Genomic DNA, 8,920 nt, shown 5'->3' on the forward strand with positions numbered 1-8,920 from the left:
TCTTGAGATTTTGGAGACAAGAATTTCATCATGTTAAAATTCCCAAGAAGAGCAGGATGGGTGTTTGTCAGATATGTGCAGAGTTAAAAGCAAAGCGAGACAGAGCAAAGACTACGGAGGAGAATTTAAGTTATTGTAGTTTAGTTAGTTAAATTAAATTACTTCTCTCAAAAATTTCAAAAATGTAACACTCTTCAAACTCTTTTTCAATGCCCATTCTACAAGCATTGAAAATTCATAGGGAGCAACAAAGTACAGAGCGCCAAAATCTAGCAAAGCATAGGAAAAAGTGTTTATAGAAGAAAGACAAATATCTAGGCCTAGTCATCGATGGCATGGATCAGAAGAAAACAATGTTGCCACATTTTATGCGTCCTCCAAAGAATCTCAAAGAGGAAAACTTCATCCAGCTCCATGTTTTTGGAGCCTTAGTTTTCAATGGTGTCATGTCATCCAAGATCTTTACTAATTTTCCAAATATTCATAATGATCCTAATTCGACAGCCACCATCATTCAGAACATCATTGAAGAATGGCAAGGTGAACTACCACATGTCCTCTACTTACTACTTGATAACACTTGATAACATCATTGAAGAATGGCAAGGTGAACTACCACATGTCTTCTACTTACAGCTTGATAACACTAGTAGAGAAAATAAAAACCAAGTTCTCCTTGCATACTTGAATATGCTGGTGCAAAGGAAGATATTCAAAAAAGTGAAGCTTGGGTTTTTACTAGTGGGACACACACATGACCAAATTGACCAAATGTTTAGCGGGTTCTCGGTCAAGTTGGCAAAGAAAAGCGTATTTGACCTTCCACAAATTTGTGTCTTGCTGGAAGATGTCTATGTTCCCAAGCCCTCCATTAAAATTGTGGAAGAAACATATGACTTTAGGTCTTTTTTGATTGGTGCCGCCACTAACATGCCATCATTTGCACATCTCAATGATCATAGTTTTCAACATCAATTTAGAATCAAGCAGGTAGAGGAACAGACTCTCATGTGGTGTAAAAAATACTCAAACTTTGAAGATTGGTTGCCAGTGGAGGGCTTGAAGTTCTTATTATTTGTTCTTGATTGTGAAATTCAATGACAAAAGTACATGTTTCTCTTTACAACAAGTGAGACACAAAAAGCTCAGAGGGAAAACTGCCCTATTGATCCTCTTCAATGCCTAAATGAGATCAAGGAGACAATACATGGTGCACATGTGTATTTCCCAGCAAGCTCTCTAGAATGGTGGGAGAGTTTTTTTATAAAGCAGGTGAAGATGATTGAAGAGCTCAAGGATGACACGTTTCAGCTTGAACATGCATTTGCGTGGCACCATGGTGGTCTTTGCGAAAGGAGTAGTAATGTTGTGGCTAGTGGTGTAAACAATGTGCAGATTTCAGCAGATTTGTTATCTCTTATTTATGGAGAAACAAGGGAGATGTATGTTGGCCCAAGGAAGAGCACAAAACATCGACAATAGGAGAGGGAAAAGAGAAGATCCGTTGAAAGGAAAATATGATCCTGAGATGGTGAAACCAAGAAAAAAGGGAAAAAATCAGGAAGTTTTGTCGTGTGGACACTCAATCTAGAGGATGTGGAAATCCTTGTGTATGGGTTTGACATAAAGAAATCTGGTCACTTACGCAAAACAACCATTGAGATGTTGAAGCAGAAGGTCAAAGATCTCTCCTAGACATTACAAGGGGAATTTTTATTCTTTTCAATCATTGTAATATATTTTGTCTTGCAATCAGTAATGAAGTCTAAAGGTTTTGGAATCCCTTGAATGTAGTGATTTTTTAAAAGTTTTTTTAGTTTTAAGGCTTAAGTGAATTTTATAATGTCTAAAAGTGGATATTTTTATTAAAAAATTTGAAGTATGTCATAAACTTTAATATGGTATTTTTTCAAATAATCTTCAAAATGTGGCTCTTTTATCATGTCTTTTGGAAAATTGGACTTGAGTTGTCGTTTGCATAATTTTGTTGTCATTTTTCATAAGTTGTTGTTTAAAGAAAAGAGAGAGAGAGAGAGAGAGAGAGAGAGGGGGGGGGGGGAGAGAGAGAGAGAGAGAGAGAGAGAGAGAGAGAGAGATTAAAAAGTAGAGAAAATATGAAATAAAATGTTATATTAAGATTTAGGGTTAGGTTAAATTTAAAATTACATTTAAGATTAGGTTAGATTACATTTAACTTATATTTAAAATTTATGCTAAATTTAAAATTAGGTTAGACTTAAGATTAGGTTAAGATTTAGATTAGACTTAAGATTAGGTTAGATTACATTTAAGTTAGATTACATTTAGGTTTACGTTAGATTTAAGATTAGATTAGATTTAGGTTTATATTGAGTTTAAGATTAGATTAGATTTAGATTTATGTTGGATTTAAGATTAGGGCAAGATTTAAAATTAGCTAGGTTAGATTTAAGATTAGATTAGATTTAGATTTAAGCTAGATTACATTTAGGTTTAGGTTGTTGGAATTAGGGTTCCAGAGAAACACACACAGCTTGGAGAAGACGAAGGGAGCTCAAGGCACACAATAGAGAGTATGTTACTTAGTGTGCAATGGAAAGATAGATAGCCCTAGAGTGATGGGCATATATACAATGCTCGGGGAAAAGAAACCTCCTAAAGAGGGAAAAAATACCCCGGTGGTCCTAGTGTGTTCACATACATCACTACCACATGCATATGGTAACAAATCCCCCTTGGAGTGATGCGGTGAACGAGAGCTGGCACATGAGTAAAGGGAAGTGCCATGCCTTGAGGACATGATCCCTGTCCACAAAGGGGAGTAAGCCCAAAGCTTTGCGGAAAGCTTCAATCTTCTCACGAGATAATGCCTTTGTGAAAAAATCTGCAAGGTTGTCCTGTGTTGGCCCATCTCTCCTACTGAGAGCCTCTCCCTGACATAGTCGTAATGCACCTCAATGTTCTTTGTGCGAGCATGAAAAACTGGGTTCCTCGCAACTTCCAATTTGCTCTGACTGTCAGTGTAGATAGTGTTGGCAGTGTCCTGTCCAACACCCAAATCAACCATAAGGCATCTGAGCCATACACACTCAACCGTAGCTATGAAGATTTCCCTATACTCAGTCTCACAACTCAAAGTGGCCATAGTAGGTTGCTTCTTGCTCAACCATGATATACATAAACTCCCAAGCATTGAAACCACTTGTGGACACTCGCGTGTCAAAACAACCAGCCCAATCTGAGTCCGAAAAAGCATGTAAGTCTTGCGGCAATGATCCCACCTTGGGGTAAAACAAGCCAAGATGTAAAGTGACACTAAGGTAGCGGAAAATCCTCTTGACAGCTTGCCAATGCTTAGACCCTGGGCTATGCATAAATTTACTGACCTGTGAGACTGCAAATTGAATATTCGGCCTTTGTTGCATACATAAATGAGGCAGCCAATAGCAGTTTGATAGAGAGTGACATCAGCAGGATCGCGAGCATCATGGAGACTCAACTTCAAACCTGTTTCCATGGGAGTGGCAATAGGTTTGCAATCCTCAAGTCCAAACTTACATAGCAATGTCTCTATGTAACTTTTCTGACACAAGGCAATACCACCATCACATTGCTTAAATTGTATACCCAAGTAATGATGCAACATCCCCAAATCTTTCATCTTGAAAGTAGCATTCAAATCAGCCTTAAATTTAGCAATATGTCTCTCATTTGGTCCAGTGATCAGCAAATCATCGACATAAAGAACCACAATGAGAAGTACATCACCCTCACGCTTTACATACAATGTGCTTTCTGTTGGACTCTTACAAAATCCTCGTTTGACCAAATGAGTTTCGGCTTTCTCATACCAAGCACGAGGAGATTGCTTCAACCCATACAAAGCCTTCTTACATCTACACACTTTGTCCTCTTGTCCTTTTATGACAAAACGGCGAGGCTGCGTTACATAAACTTCCTCAAATATGTCACCATTCAAGAAAGTAGTAACAATGTCTGATTGATGCACATCCCAACCAAAATAAGCTGCCAATGCACGTAGAAAACGCACAGTAGTCATACGACAAGTGGGAGAAAAAGTCTCTTCATAATTTATGCCTTTTTTTGTGCATAACCCTTTGCAACAAGTCGAGCCTTATGGCGATCGATCTCACCATCGGGCTTGCGTTTCAACTTCTAAACCCACTTCGTACCAATGGCCTTTTTTCCAGGAGGCAAATCACATAAAGTCCATGTTTCATTTTCTATAAGTGCATCATATTCTGATTGCATGGCAGCCATCCAGTTTTCTGAATTCTGTGCTTCATCAAAAGACAGAGGCTCCTCAACATCATGTAAGCTAGACACAACCAAAGCATAACAACCTGATGCATAAGATGCATGGCGAGAGCCTGAATGAGAATGACTAGACAAAGGTGCATCCAATTTACTGTCACGTAAAGTGTGCACCAGCCATTTTGGCATACCTCTAGCCTACTCATTTTCAGCCCTTTCCTCATCAAGTACATCATGTACATTTGCATCAGTAATAGGCTGATCTATAACATTTTTAGAAACCCCCATAGGCTGTACATTTGCCTCATTGGAACTTACATTCGTATTTCCACTGCCGCTGAAAAGATGCAACAAAGTGTCATAAATGTCCTGTGAGCTTACATTACTGTCTCTAGTACATGATAGCAAGGGCTGAACGGAATCTTCCACAAACATTACATCCCGTGAAACCAGAGTACGTTTTGTTTGCGGATGATACAACTTGTAACCTTTGCTTTCAGCACTATAACCAACCTAAATACATTTGACAATCTTATCATCCAATTTTCTGCGCTGTGTTTGTGGCACCAAAGCATATGCCAAACATCCAAAAACACGCATGTGCTCAATAGAAGGCTTTCTATCATGCCATGCTTCATATGGAGTAATAGACTCCAAAGCTTTCGTAGGACACCTGTTTAGTACATAAGTGGCACACATGATGTCCTCAAGCCAAAAAGAATGCGAAAAAGCTTGACTTTTGACCATACATAGTGCCATTTTCGTAAGTGACCTTTTTTTCCTCTCAGCAACACCATTTTGCTGAGGTGTATAAGGCACAGTACATTGGTGTTTTATCCCACGACTAGCCAGAAATGCATTGAATTCATGAGACATATACTCCCCCCTCGATCGGAACGGAGGGTGCCCATAGTACATTTCGAGACATTTTCAACCACCATAGCCAGAAATTGTTTGAAGCACATAAAAACTTCGGACTTTGCTTTAAGCGGAAATATCCATGCATGCCTAGAGTAATCATCAATGAAACTCTCAAAGTAAAGGTAATTGCCCAAGGACGGATTTTGCATGGGCCCACAAATATCACTATGCACAAGTTACAACCTGCATGTGGCCCGAACTGAACCATCCTTTGGAAACTTAGAACGCTGCATCTTACCCAAAATATAGCCTTCACAAACATGTTTGACAAGTGCTTCAAGAGGCAGCAAAGAAGAAACCATATTAGATTTTTGCAAACACAGCAAACTGGAAAAATTCAGATGACCAAAACGTGCATGCCAAAGTTTGCATATGAAATAGCCTTTGAATCTGCAACAACAGCATTTGCAAAATTTTGTCCACACTCGTCATACAAAGTGAGCTTATACAACCCACGACACAAAAGGCCAGATGCAACAATTTCATCACCAAAACTGAGATCATGAATTGTACATCTGTGATCCACAAATTTGACTACAAGTCCAAGTCTAGCAAGTGTAGATACAGACAAGAGATTCTTCTTGATCCCAGGTACATAAAGTGTATCAACAAGTGTGAAGGAACTGCCATTTTCAATAGTAAGCACAATCTTTTCAACTCCCTGAACCGGATAAGAGGCATGGTTGGCACAAATGATTGATTCCCATGAGGGACAGACTCAAGAGAGGTGAACCACTATTGAATACTACACATGTGAATCTGTAGCAACTGAGAAGCATGCATCATGGATAGCAGGATTGTAAGTGCACTCTGCACTAAAAGCCCGTTCTACATCAACATCAGCATTACAGTTTCCTTTTACAGAAGACGTAACAATGGCTGCATTTATAGTGGAACCAACATTTGCAATGGAACCACCCTCTTAATTCTTCTTATCCTCTTTGGCCTTCAACTTAGGACACTTCTTAATCAAGTGATCATTAGATTTACAATAATGGCAACACATCTTCTTTTTGCCCTTATCACCAAAATTTCCAGACGAATTGCTGCGAGCAGAAGCATTAGGAACAGAAGTTTTGCCACTCACAGTAGTACCATAAGAAGTGGTTGCATTACTGTTACCACCCTTTCTTTGAGAAGCAATAAAAGCATGTTCAATTGCATGCTACCTAGTCCTGTTGTTTCTGGAAAGTGACTCTTGCAACAGCAATGTGCATAATGCATCAAACTTGATAACTTCAGGATTTCCTTGGGTTAGCAGTCTCCAAGTACTAGCAAAAGTCTGGTAGGAATTTGGTAAGGCATCAAGAACAGTCTGCACAAGGGAACTATCTGAAATGACTTCACCTGCAGAAATAAGTTGCTCATTGATATCCTTGACACTAGCAAGGACACTGTCCATATCATCTTCCTCATGCATAATCTTTGACTCCAGCTCTTTATGCAGTAAGCAATTTTAGCCTCATTGCGACTTGCATAACGACCACCCAATATATCCCAAGTCTGTTTTGTAGATTTTGCTGAACAAATGTGAGGAACAATGGTGCACTTCACAGAAAACGCAATCAATGCATAAGCTTGTTCATCCTTTACATCCCAACGAGATTGTTCTGCCATAGGCAAAATAACTCTAATAGCAGCAATCCTTGCAGCAAGACCTACAACATCCTCAACATCGCCTGCATCCTCTGAACCAGGATGTACATCAATGCCTTGCACAATATTCGAGACTCCCTTTGACACAGGAACATGTTGCATCATGTAAGCCCACATAGGGTAATTGTCCCCATCCAAACTGTCCTCAGTAGCAAACATCTTGAACACATCTGTGTTGTTGTCAACCATGGTAAATGCTGCACCGGATGTGAAAAATGCTCGAAAAGAGGAGAAACAAAACGGGAACAATACGTGCTATATAACACATATCGTAGAAGACTGTAAGGCACCTGTTATGCAGAAAACATCACTGACAAAAATTCTACACCAAATGACGAAATAGCCTGTGCAGTACTACTTGTAGTGGAAACAGAGGCCGAAAATGAGCCCGAATAAAAAATCAGCCCGAACGCTCGCCAAACCTCACTGTAATCGGAGAAAGTGAGCAGGCGTATGCTGGAGCAGCTGGCGACTAAACCTGAGAGGACGTAACCTGCTATGATACCAATTGTTGGAAGTAGGGTTGCAGAGAAACGCACAGAGCTTGGAGAAGATGAAGGGAGCGGAGCTCAAGGCACACAATAGAGAGTATGTTACTTAGTGTGCAATGGAAACATAGATAGCCCTAGAGTAATGGGCATATATACAATGCTCGGGGGAAAAAACCTCCTAAAGAGGGAAAAAATGGCCCGACGGTCCTAGTGTGTTCACACACATCACTACCACATGTATATGGTAACATAGGTTATATTTAAGATTAGATTAGATTTAGGTTTATGTTGAGTTTAAGATTATATTAGATTTAGATTTATGTTAGATTTAAGATTAGGGCAAGATTTAAGTTTAGCTAGATTAGATTAGATTTAGATTTAGGATAGATTTTAGGGCATATCAATGAAGGGGGAGTTCTAGTTAAGCTCAAGGCTTTGCCCAAAGAGCAAACACTAGGTAAACAGCAATATGTATATTCCCATCAGAATCGATTGACACCTATTAACTCACCCACCAACCATGTTCAATTAGCTCAGAAACACCGTATGTTCAATTAAGTTAGATGTAAGGTTAGATTTTCAATTTAGTTTCTATATTAAAGTCTACCTTCGGGATTACGGGGAAAAATTAGAGTTAGGTGAGCGGTGATCCCTCTCTTCCTCTCTAAGGATGCGACCTTAAGTTGGAAATCTTTCAACGCATCATGCTCAAATTGGTGGCCAACATGTAATGTGCTAACTAGTCTCTCAAACAAGGATCTGTTGTGAAGAGATGTTAAGATGTGTGAATTGTTACAACTAGAGAAGAGGCAAAGGGGTTTTTTTACTACATGCACTGTCATGTAGATGTGGGTGTGTAGATTTCTCATACCCGCAAATATAGGCATTCACCAATAAAGATGAGATTATAACCCAGTGGATCTGATCTCTGTGCACCTCTAGACCAAAGTGTGCAGGGATCGGACATGACTAGAGAATGTAAAGTAGTTTACAGTATGAACAAAGAGAGAGAGAGAGAGAGAGAGAGAGAGAGAGAGAGAGAGAGAGAGAGGGAGAGAGGGAGAGAGAGAGATAAAAGATGGAGGATTCCAATAGAACATTAAATTTATGTCTAGGTTATAAGGTTTTTACATTCATTATGAGTAGTAATGACGATGTGGGGCCGTCCAACTGTTACACCTATCTCTCAACAAGGATCTTATGTCCTTGTAATCAATGCAAACATGTTGTGTGATAGACAAGACGTGTTTCTTTGCAGCACCTTCACGATTTTGGTGAGTTTGATCCATCTATTATAGATTGAGCTGTTGCCAATTATAACTCGTTGGACTTTGACGTTAGCCAACAGGCATCAATCTTGCAACCCAATAGACATGTTCGATCGCAGGCGCTTTGGTCAAGCAGCATACGTGAGGCCACAAGATGTAGCCTCTGACAGCTTGGAGAATGATCATGCAGAACACATTCCCAACAAGGAAATGTTTGAGCCCATGATTGATAAAATGATCGAGATGATCATGGATTCAGAAAGGATTATCTATGATGATATGAAAAGTGAAGCCGATACGCCATTGTATGATGGAGCACGTGTGTCTAGA

The 8,920-nt window shown here is 39.5% G+C and overlaps 1 pseudogene; it reads left to right on the forward strand.

Annotated features, from left to right (window-relative positions):
* Positions 1-771: 771 nt before the first annotated feature.
* On the forward strand, positions 772-1,482 carry LOC147444571 (uncharacterized; annotated as a pseudogene).
* The last annotated feature ends 7,438 nt before the right edge of the window (positions 1,483-8,920 follow it).

The sequence above is a fragment of the Adiantum capillus-veneris genome, chromosome 13 (genome assembly GCF_014529385.1).
Source record: "Adiantum capillus-veneris isolate H3 chromosome 13, ASM1452938v2, whole genome shotgun sequence".
NCBI classification, from domain to species: Eukaryota; Viridiplantae; Streptophyta; class Polypodiopsida; order Polypodiales; family Pteridaceae; genus Adiantum; species Adiantum capillus-veneris.